This window comes from Callithrix jacchus, chromosome 6 (assembly GCF_049354715.1).
Source record: "Callithrix jacchus isolate 240 chromosome 6, calJac240_pri, whole genome shotgun sequence".
Taxonomy (NCBI): Eukaryota; Metazoa; Chordata; class Mammalia; order Primates; family Cebidae; genus Callithrix; species Callithrix jacchus.
Genome location: NC_133507.1, coordinates 107,426,849 through 107,439,112, shown reverse-complemented (window position 1 = coordinate 107,439,112; position 12,264 = coordinate 107,426,849). Strand labels below are relative to the sequence as shown.

Here is a 12,264-nt window from a genome sequence, read left to right as displayed (position 1 = left end):
CAGAATGAAAATGCAAGATATTATAATCACTTTAGAAAACTGTTTGCATTGTCTCATAACACTGATGGTAAGTGTACAAAAAACCCAATCATTTATTTCCTAAATATACCCCTACAGAGACACAGATATGTGATCCAAGAGAAGTGAAGATGAATGCTTTTAGTAGCATTTCCTGAAGTACCAGAAGTTCATAATAATCTGCATCTTTAACAACATTAGAATTGATAAAATAATTACAGTGTAATCATACAAGGAAGAAATTGACAATTTTTTTTTTCTGAAAGGACTGGATAATAAATACTCTTGGCTATGTGAGCCATATGATCTCTGTCTCAAGTACTCAACTCTGTCATTCTAGCAAAAAAATTAAAAGTGGCCGGGCGCGGTGGCTCACTCCTGTAATCCCAGCACTTTGGGAGGCCGAGGTGGGTGGATCACGAGGTCAAGAGATCTAGACCATCTCGGTCAACATGGTGAAACCCCGTCTCTACTAAAAATACAAAAAATTACCTGGGCATAGTGGCGTGTCCCTGTAATCCCAGTTACTCAGGAGGCTGAGGCAGGAGAATTGCCTGAACCCAGGAGGTGGAGGTTGCGGTGAGCCGAGATCGCGCCATTGCACTCCAGCCTGGGTAACGAGAGCTAAACTCCGTCTCAAAAAAAAAAAAAAAAAAAAAATTAAAGGCAGCTATTAACAATTTTTAAATAAAAAATTATGTCTGTGTCCTAACAAGACTTTGTTTACAAAAACATGTGGTGAGCTGAACTTGACTCCGAGGCCATCCTTTGCTGATCTCTGGTAGAATGGACTGTTTCACAGCTATAAAAACAAATTGTAGTTACAAAAACAAAAGGAGCATAAGAGGAACTTTGGGTACTGGCAAATCTCTTGATTCGGATGAGCTTTAGTGTTTATATTTTAACAACTCAATAATTTGTGTACTTATTTTATGCACTCTTCTATATTTGTATTATACTTAACATTTAAAAATTTTACTCAAGTTCTTGTGTTAAATTTCTCCCACCTCTTCTGTTCTAAGCACAACTTTGATAAACTTTTTTTTCTAATTGTAAGACCTAGCTACTTTTAAAATGCATATTGGTTGAACTAATTTACACTCCCACCAGCAGTGTAAAAGTGTTCTTATTTCTCCACATCCTCTCCAGCATCTGTTGTCTCCAGATTTTTTAATGATTGCCATTCTAACAGGCATGAGATGGTATCTCAATGTAGTTTTGATTTGCATTTCTCTAATGACCAGTGATGATGAGCAGTTTTTCATATGTTTGTTGGCCTCATATATGTCTTCTTTTGAAAAATGTGTGTTCATATCTGTTGCCCACTTTTGAATGGGGTTGTTTGTTTTTTTCTTGTCAACCATTGTGTAAGACAGTAGGGCAATTCCTCAAGGACCTAGAAATAGAAATTCCATTTGATCCAGCAATTCCATTACTGGTTATATATCCAAAGGATTATAAATTGTTCTGTTATAAAGACACATGTACATATATGTTCATTGTGGCACTGTTTACAATAGCAAAGACCTGGAACCAACCCAAATGCCCATCAATGATAGACTGGACAAGGAAAATGTGGCACATATACACCATGGAATACTATGCAGCCATAAAAAATGATGAGTTCTTGTCCTTTGTAGGGACATGGATGAATCTGGAAACCATCATTCTCAGCAAACTGATGCAAGAACAGAAAATCAAACACCTCATGTTCTCACTCATAGGTGGGTGTTGAACAATGAGAACACATGTACACAGGGAGGGGAGCATCACACACTGGGGTCTGTTGGGGGGGACTAGGGCAGGGACAGCGTGGGGTAGGGAGGTTGAGGAGGGATTGCATGGAGAGAAATGCCAGATATAGCTGATGGGCAGATGGACGTAGCAAACCGCATTGCCATGTATGTACCTATATATATAAATACACACACACACACACACACACACACACACGTACACACACACACACATATATAAATTTTAAAAGCTAAGAAAAGTAAAATAAAATGCATATCAGGAAGTGTGTTGAAGATACAAACTGACAATTCTGAGTTTCTGATCCCAAAATAGGTAGAGGTGACTGAGAGCTTATCTTCTTAGTACAATGGAGGGGAAAAAAAGTATTTCTACAGATATAGGAGAATACAACTAAGGCCACAGAGAGGTTAGAATAGACTTTTCACCTGTGTAAAAGTGGTCAAGAAAATAGTGACCACTATCAGGGTTTTGCTTTATGTCAACCTAAACAACTAGGATGGTTACATAGGAAGTGACGAGAGATAGCCTGATACTCAGGACCTTGTCAAAGCATCCCCAGGATCAGTGAGTAAATCTCTGATACACTGAGGACAAAGGCTACTCTGTCCACTCTGTGCTACATGGAAACCTGAATTTGGAATGTGTCTGGGTAAGTGTAATCATTAAACCAATACACACAAAGAGAGCAGACCACATAGAGAAAACAGGAGAAAACAATAACTGTCCTCAAAGGGAACGTGAAGACTGAAATCCCAAGTCCCCTGGATTCAGTTAGGCTAAGTAAAAGAGCAAGCTAATGCAAACACTCGGAAAATGAGTTTAGTGACCAAAAGAATCAGAAAGGAATAATTACATGTTTAAAACCTCTCAAAAGTTAAGGAAATTAACAGTATTTTACCAAACAAATTTATAAACAAAAACAGATTTGCATCAAGAAGGAAATTAAATTAAAGAGAATCATTTATTTATCAAGTATTTATTGAACATTACTCTGTACCAGGCCCTATTATAGGTGCTAGAAAAAAAACATGAACAAAACACAGAAGTCACTACTGACTTGTAGTGAGGAAGAAAATCAAGAGTGAAGTAAAAGAAAGAGAGGGAGAGGTGCAGGGAAAGAAAGACATTAAGAACAAACATTTCATGTAGTAATATGAACTAGAAAAGGAAATCAGGCACAAAATAAAAAAGAAATGAGAGATGGGTAAATCATATTTATTAGAAAAGGTGGTAAGAAAAGATCTTTTTTGCTGAATGGGAAGTAACCAGAATAAAGAAAAAAGACATTCAAATAAAAATCTGGAGTAGGAAAACATGAACATTGAAACTGAACTTTTCAAAAGCAAAAAATCTACAGTATATTAATACTGTTTTAAAATATACTGTAGACCACTATACAGAAAGCTAAAAGGATGAGAAATATGTAAGAGAAATTTTAAAACATGAAAGATAGATAAAGAGGTTTTGGTATTTGCTTCATAAGAATTTCCAAAGCAGATAATGAGAAAATGAAAGAAACAACATTCAAAAGAGTTTTTTAATGAGATTTCTGTACAATTTATAAGAACTGGCTAGCCATATGCAGAAAGCAGAAACTGGACCCCTTCCTGACACCTTACACTAAAATTAACTCCAGATGGATTAAAGACTTAAACATAAGACCTGGCACCATAAAAACCCTAGAAGGAAATCTAGGCAAAACTATCCAGGACATAGGAGTAGGCAAGGACTTCATGAACAAAACACCAAGAGCATTGGCAACAAAAGCCAAAATAGACAAATGGGACCTAATGAAACTCCACAGCTTCTGCACGGCAAAAGAAACAGTCACTAGAGTGGATCGGTAACCAACAGAATGGGAAAAAATTTTCGCAGTCTACCCATCTGACAAAGGGCTGATATCCAGAATTTACAAACAACTCAAGCAGATTTACAGGAAAAAAACAAACAAGCCCATTCAAAAGTGGGCAAAGGATATGAACAGATACTTTACGAAAGAAGACATATATGAGGCCAACAATCATATGAAAAAATGCTCATCGTCACTGGTCATCAGAGAGATGCAAATCAAAACCACATTGAGATACCATCTCACGCCAGTTAGAATGGCGATCATTAAAAAATCTGGAGACAACAGATGCTGGAGAGGATGTGGAGAAAAAGGAACACTTTTACACTGTTGGTGGGAGTGTAAATTAGTTCAACCATTGTGGAAGACAGTGTGGCGATTCCTCAAGGCCTTAGAAATAGAAATTCCATTTGACCCAGCAATCCCATTACTGGGTATATATCCAAAAGACTATAAATCGTTCTACTATAAGGACACATGTACACGAATGTTCATTGCAGCACTGTTTACAATAGCAAAGACCTGGAATCAACCCAAATGCCCATTGATAATAGACTGGATTGGAAAAATGTGGCACATATACACCATGGAATATTATGCAGCAATCAGAAATGATGAGTTCGTGTCGTTTGTAGGGACATGGATGAATCTGGAAAACATCATCCTCAGCAAACTGACACAAGAACAGAAAATGAAACACCGCATATTCTCACTCATAGGTGGGTGATGAAAAATGAGAACACATGGACACAGAAAGGGGAGTACTAAACACTGGGGTCTATTGGGGGGAAAGGGGAGGGCCAGTGGGAGGGGGAGGTGGGGAGGGATAGCCTGGGGAGAAATGCCAAATGTGGGTGAAGGGGAGAAGAAAAGCAAAGCACACTGCCATGTGTGTACCTACGCAACTGTCTTGCATGCTCTGCTCATGTACCCCAAAACCTATAATCCAATAAAAAATTAAAAAAAAAAAAAATTTATAAGAATCATGATTTTTAGATTCAAAAGACATTAAATATTAAAAAGGATAAATTCAAATAAATCTACAGTAAATATATAGTAATAAAAATGAAGAACATAAAAATGTAATGTTCTAAAGCAAAAAAAAAAAAAAAAAAAATTACCAGCAAATGGCAACTGAGTGTCTTGTTATGAAGACAAGCAGATGTTTTATAACTGATAATAAATGCCAGATGAAAGTGGAATAATAGAATGAACGTGCTTGGGGAAGATAACTGTCAATCTAGAATTATACATCAAGGCAAACAACCATTTAATTGCAAGGCCAAAATAAAAACTTTAGAATTAAAACACTAATTTGAACTTACAGATTTTTTAACTAAAAGAATGAGTATGAAAAATAAATAGTAAGAAACAAATAGAGAAGCTCTTTAAAAATAATTTTTCTAACCTAAAAGTTTACACATAAATACTATGCACAATGGTGATATGACAGTTTCAATGAGAGTTAGTATATGCTAAGGTAGAGAAGGGTATTTACTATACAGTTTTAGATATTGTAAAACATAGGGTCAATGTCTTATAAAAAGAATAAAGTTGAATTTGAAAATATGTAATCAATTTTTGAAACATCATTTAATAGATTACTTTAAACCTTCTGAATTAGAATACTGATATAGTAGGTTTGATGAAACAATTTCATTTACTTTTTCCTATTTGCCAGGAATCTTCTTTTTATTTCTTTCTGTTATCTATCAGATTGAAAAAAAAATTAAATTTTTCTCCTATATATTTTCCCCTCTATTGGTTTGGAAACTTTTTCTGGATTCACTTGGTTTAGTGTCTCTTTTATTTTCCCAAACACTTACATACTCACATAAGGAGGCTAAAAATTAAGTGATTGTTTACCATTTGCTTTCTCTTAAAGAAACAGGTAGCTTGAAAAAAGAAAAAAAAATAGCTAAAAATGCAACATACAAGGTAAAATTTGATTTTTTTTAAATTAAGAATTCAGTTCAGTAGAAGTCACAGAAGCCTGGAATTTGAACAGTACACTCTGGAGCTAGCAGATGCACTGAGAACCAGTGATTCATGGTGATCCAGAGTCTTGAGATTTATCAGTACAGGAGAGAAGGCATCAGGCATCGCCAAGGTGGTGGGTAAGTTGGAACAGATATGAGATTTGGGTGGGGAAACAAAGCCAAACCATATCAGATACCAAAAGCACAGGCAACAAAGCTAAAAATAGATAAATTTGATACATCAAGATTTTAAAAATATGTATGTGTTAAAGTACTATACACTATGAGCACACTGAAAGAGAAGCTCACTTAATGGTAAAACATATTTGTAAATCATATGTTTTATTAGGAATTAATATCCAGAAGGTAAAAATGACTTCTGCAACTTAATGACAAAATTCAAACAACTCAACAGAAAAAAATAGGCAATGAATTTAAGCAGACATTTCTCCAAAGGCAATTTACAAATGTCCAGTAAGCACATGAAAAGAAACTCAACATGAGTAATCACTTGTGAAAGACAATAAAACCACAGTAGGTTTACACTGACACATATGAAGACGACTACTACCAACAAAGAGATAGAACAATCATTGGTGAGAATGTAAACTTGGAATCCTTATACATTGCTGGTGTGAATGTAAAAAGGTACAGCCACTGTGGAAAACATAATTTTTTTCTCAAAATATTAAACATATAATTTTATATAATCCAGCAATTTCATCCCTGAGTATGCACCCAAAATAATTGAAAGAAGGGGCTTGGACAGACTTGGATTGTTTTGAAAATTTGTACACAAATTTTTGTAGCAGTATTATTCACAATAGCCAAAAGGTGGAAACAATCCGATGTCCATTGATTGATGGATAGCTAAGCAAAATGTACTATGTTTGTATGTATGTGTGCTTTTGTGTATGTGTTATAAACAGATTGCATATGTATATATATACAACATCATATTATTCATCCTTAAATAAAGGACATATGCTACAAAACGGATGAACCTTGAAGAAAATATGCTAAGCGAAAGCCAGAAGCAAAGGAAAAAATAGTTTGATTCCACTTACATAAAGTATCTTGTTAAATGCATAGAAATAAAATAGAATGAAGGTTTCTAGGAACTGGAGGGAGTGGAGAGTGAGAAGTTATTAAGAGGTACAAAGTTTCAGTTTGGAAACTGGAGTTGGATGATGGAGATGGTTGCATAGCAATGTGGTTTTACTTAATGTCACTCAAATGTACATTTGAAAATGGTTAAAATAATCACTTTTGTTATGTGTATTTTACTACAATAAAAAGTGATTGTTGGAGTATTTTTTAATGCATGCATGTTGTTCAAGAAAATGTTAGTTATATGAGAACACATACATGATGAAAGGAAATAATAAAATCTTATTTACTTTGTGTATAAAGTACAAATCAATTAGATGATTGTCAAAATAGGTTTTCTCCCTACTAGACAAATAGGGAAACCCTTCACTTTGTTTCACAGATTACCTGGGAGGTGGGTTAGAACATGATTGAGTTCTGACAAATAGAAAGTGTGGATGTGCCATGTGGCTACACTCCAGCTTTTGTTTATAAGATCCAAGCTATCACATTCTCCTTCCTCTTACCTAGTTTTGGCTGGATACTCCTGCCCAGGATGACCCTGTAAGCCAGATGCTGAAGACATCAGAGTTTCTTCCATCCTGGGCCCTTGAACCATCTGGAAGACAGACCAAGAATTTCCTCAGCCTATGGCTCTAGGAAGTAAGTTAGAAAACGAACGTTGAGAGTATGTGAGCTACTTGTAGGGCTAAAAATAGATGACAAAAGGGCAAGAATCAGCTAACTTGGAAGCAAAAATGAAAATGCTATAAAGGGTTAGAAAAGATTTTCCTAGATCTAAGGGATAGAAGCAAAGGCCTTTGGCCTATTAAAGTTCAAAGATTCAGCCCTACAGAAAAGATCTGATTATGGGTATGTCTTCTCCTTTCAAATCTGATGGCCTAAAGGTAGTTGACATTAAATTGAAAGGCAAGTAAGTGAGTGTATAAATTACAATTTTGTCTAAAAAATATTTTGATGTGGTTACCAAAACATGAAAGCAACTAGATTAGACATCTAGTAAGGTTTTGTTTCATATTTCCATCCAAGTTTTAGTTTTTGGCTTTTGAAGTAATAATGTCTACATTTTATTGTTTATTTGAATAAATCAGTAATTTGTCAAAAATGTAGTTTCTTTGCCCTAATTACAAGGAATTTTAATTCACTAAGTCTGAAATGTATCTCAAGATTCTACTTTGTTTTGGTATTTTCACATCTGAAATAGGTATGTATTAAATGTCGTGTTATCTTTGGTCACTTTGATTGAGGTTATCTTTGATCACGTTGATTAAAATTGGGTCTGCAGATTATATGTACTGCTTCCTCTTTGAAATTAGTAAGTATATTGTGGAAAGACGATACTATATAAACATCCTGCTTCTCATAAATCTTTTATCTACTAGTTTAATAGCCATTGGTAATTCTTGCCTTAAATAGTTATTACTATGGAGATTTACAAATAGTGATTTTCTAATTCCATTACTACTTCTACATTTATTAGTTTGCATTATACGCTTAGAGAGAACTGTTTGCTTTTTTCTGTTAGTGTATGTATTTATTTATATCAATATAAACTTACGTACTCTTATTTGATTCTAAGATTTATAATCCATTTACAAAATTACTTATTTTAATGGTTGAATTGGATCAGATACGACCACTAAGAATCCCAAATGATTCTCATGTTCTTTTCTGCAAGGCCTATTATCAAATTAGTGTAATCCTACTTTCTGTCACAAGATGTTTGAGGCTTATCCTGTACTTCGCTTGCTTAATTTTTGTAATCACCAGGGTCCCAGGGGTTTGGAACTGTTAAAATCCATATGATGGCTGAGGATCAGCTATAAGGAGACATAAAGGATAATCTGGAAGTTGCTGGGCACAAGATGATGGGCTCTATGTCAGGAAAAGAAGAAACTGGTCCAGTATCAAGCCATTTGTGAAAAACAACCTTGGTTCTTCGAAACAAAGAATGGCATTTAGAAACCAGGATCTGGTATTTTGGTGTGCTTATTGTTACTGGAATAATATTGCTTCTGGAAAATGCATTGAGGGCATCTGTTAATCCAGTCATAAGTTTTGGCCAGATTTATAAATTAAAAAAGAAAAAGTGTGTTCCCATTCCATTTTCTAGTTGTGAGAGTAAGCATTCTGTTATATGTTTATGAGAAATCATTTTTACTTTTTTGAATTGTAACCATTTGCCCATTTTTCTTTTTATTTTGTAATTTTAACTTTTATTTTAGATTCAGGTGTACATACATAGGTGTGTTACACAGTATATTGAATTACACTGAAGTTTGGGGTGCATATATGATCCCATCACCCAAGTAGTGAGCATAGTACTCAATAGATAGTTTTTTAGCCCCCTACCTCATTTTTTTTCCTCCCCTCTCTAGTATTCTCTATGGTCTATTATTGCCATCTTTATGTCCATGTAAACCCAATGTGGGGGTTCAATCAGGCTGGTGGGAGAAATTTTAGTTATCGAGAATACACACAAACACTTTTGGAAAGCCTGAGGGTTTTTAATATACTACTTGGCGGAAGGCAGCCTTGTCTCCTTAGTTAAATAAATTAGAGTAGAAACTAAGGAATGTGGGGAGTTTATCTAACTAACTTGTTTACTCATGTGGTCTCAAGGCTAACCTTTGTTCTACTGCAGGTGCTTAAAACTGCCTCCTACTTGGGGGTTGGCAGAAGTTTATTACTCATAAATGGTATTTGCTTTAGACTTCGAAACCTGGCCTTTAATCTTTATCCTCTAGTGGTGTTAACTCAAAGCTTTTGTCATTTAATGTGTGCTAAATAAAGGCTGGGAAGGCCAGGAAGTCAGGACCAGCTGCTGTTAACTCCTTTGGGTGAGTAGCCTGGACACTGCAGTCCACTCTTCCATTGATTCTGTGTTTGAGTGAATTTATTCATCTGTCATTGAGTCAGGGTCTGTAGGACAGATCCCCACAGGTGGGGACCCCAGTGTGACTCCAGTGTGAAGGGAGCATGGCAGAACCCCAAAAACAAAGGACCCCACAGTCAAGTCAGTAAAACAGTGAGTCATTAAGTCATTGGTACCTGCTTGGGATTACCAAGTTTGGGGGCAATTGTACAGTCTGAGGTTTCTTCATGGGACAACAGTTATCAGCTCAACAGAAACAGTATATAAAAATATTGAAACAGCTGCTTAAGGCTACTGAAGCCTCAATTTCACAGGCTCAATTAAAAAATTTAACACAAATTGTTGCTTCACATAATCCATGTTTCCCAGAAGGCACACTAGACATAGGGCTCTGGGAACAAGTGGGAAGAACCCTCAAGCAAAAACCCATGCACAAGGGCAATGGGTCCCAGCATCATATTTGACACTATGGCCTTCATAAAGAGAGATTTAGTCCCATTATACACAGAAGAGCCTAGAAAGGGGAAGGAGGAGGAAACATCACCTGCCTTATTGCCTCCTTTTCCTTCAGCCCTGCTATCACTGGGCCAAAATAACAAAGAGGAAACAGAGGTTTTGCCTGAACCCTCTCCTCCAATAAGCAGGAAAAAAAAAGACAAGAAGCATACATCAGCTACGGGACCTTATCTTAAGCAAGTAGTATTAGAAGGGGATCTCTTAGCCTGTCCAGTAGTGCAAGCTTAACAGGCAATCAGGTACATAAAAAGATAAGGAAAAGCATTAGAGCCTGAAGCCACGTGGCCAAACGATCGGTGGGTGGAAGGAAAAGCTTGACAGCAAGAAAGCTTGCAAACCCAGAGCTAGCAAATGCTTCTGGGAACTTGACTTGCACAGTAGTGAAGGCAACAGGGAGCCAGGCCCAGAGTGCTGGAGCTAGCCTGCTAGGGAGGGGCAAGAGGTCTGTGTGGGAAGATCTGCCCAGCCAGCAGCAGCTGCCTGGTGGCAGGGCATGGCAGGGGTGGGGGGAGAAGAGTGGCAGAAGCAAAAACTCACCCAGCTGCTCTCTGGCTCTGCAAGTGACCCATGGCAAAATTTTGTATGTTCCTTGTATAGAAGCAGCATATCAGATTATAGTTCTCTCTGCTAAGATTTAAGTAAAATATAAGAATTTGTAAGATCTTTTCTGATAGTGGCCTCTGTTGATATTTCAACCCTACCCCTGATATAGCACTCTCAAAATCCTACTGAAGTAAAACAGTAACCTCTGAAGGGAGAGAAATTACAAAGGGCTTATGAATTAAAGAGTAATTAAAGGCTGGGCATGTCAAATTATCTAATAGCTCTTGGAATTCACCAATTTTTATCATTCCCAAAATGTCTAGGAAATGGGGAGTTTTGCGTGACTTATGTGCTGTAAATGCTAAATTGCAGGCTATTGGGATCTCTGCAACTGGGGCTTCCCTCTACTGTGGGACTTCTCAAGATTGGCCTATCATCATTATTGACTTAAAAGATTGTTTTTATACTATTTCAGTTCTGCTAAGAACCAGTGGAAAATTTGAGTTTACATTGCCAGCTATTAATAATGAAGGACCAGTTCGTCGATTTCATTATAAAGTGCTGCCTCAAGGAATGCTAAACAGTCCTACTATGTGTCAGTATTGTGTAGATCAAGCTTTACTCCCCAGTAGACACTAATTTCCCAATTGCCAGATTATTGATTTTATGGATGATGTTTTACTGGCAGCCCCAGCAGAGCCAGTACTTTAAAAATCTATATAAATCTGTCATAAAGAATACACAGTTAAGAGGTTTACTCATAGCATCTGAAAAAGTGCAAATGCTCTCTCCTGGATATGTCTTGGATATATATTTACAATATGCTCAGAAAACAAAAAAGGGAGAGCGTGAGTAAAGTTCCTGCAATACTATTAGCAAAAGCGATGTTTACCCTTAATTTTCTAGATTAAGAGGACAAGTTTTAATCAGCTGCAGAAAAGTACTTTGCTAAAACCTCTCAAGACAGAAACAGAAAGATTGGAGAGATAAATAGAAGGAAATAATGAGTAAGAGAGAGACAAGAAGAGACAGAGATCAGGGATAGACACTGGAATTAAGACTAAGGAAAGAGATACTGTAAAAAGAAGGCGGGGAGAGAGAGAAAGAAAGAGGCAGGAAGGCAAAGAGACAAGGAGAGGTAAAGAAAGAAAGGTAAGGAGAAAAAGAAAGTTAAGGCATGTTGAAGATTGTAAAAGTCATGAAAAACATTATAGGAAGGAATTTATGCAAGAAATGTATGATCTTGTTTGAAGGTCTAAGTAAGTTATAAAATGTTAATTATAAAATAAATACTGTGTGTAAACATATGCCTAAAGTTAAAGAAGCATCATTCAATTTCTCTGTAAATTAGGCTTTAAAATAAAGCACCACAGGTTTTTCTTCAAGCACTTACATGCTCTTTAACAAAGATTATAAAAGGTCTCCTAGCACAGGCACCACCCCTAGAACTTCCAGTACACCAGCACCATCCTGGAGATGATTTCCTCACCAAAGGATGAGAAGAAAAAACTTGAGCCAGACTAGGAAAGATTCTGCAGAATCCACAACCCCAGATAATGCAGCTTCCTTGGACTACATATGCCCCGGACATTACCTGGGGCATGCTAAAAATGACA

The 12,264-nt window shown here is 36.4% G+C and overlaps 1 long non-coding RNA gene across 2 annotated transcripts in view; it reads right to left on the bottom strand.

Moving 5' to 3' along the window:
* The window catches only part of LOC128932510 (uncharacterized), a 61,019-nt gene that overhangs the window by 41,689 nt on the left and 7,066 nt on the right, over nucleotides 1–12,264 (bottom strand). For both annotated transcript variants that reach the window (XR_013519225.1, XR_008482418.2), the window contains exon 2: nucleotides 7,221–7,312. This is a non-coding gene — a long non-coding RNA (uncharacterized LOC128932510). The remainder of the gene's footprint in view (nucleotides 1–7,220; nucleotides 7,313–12,264) is intronic.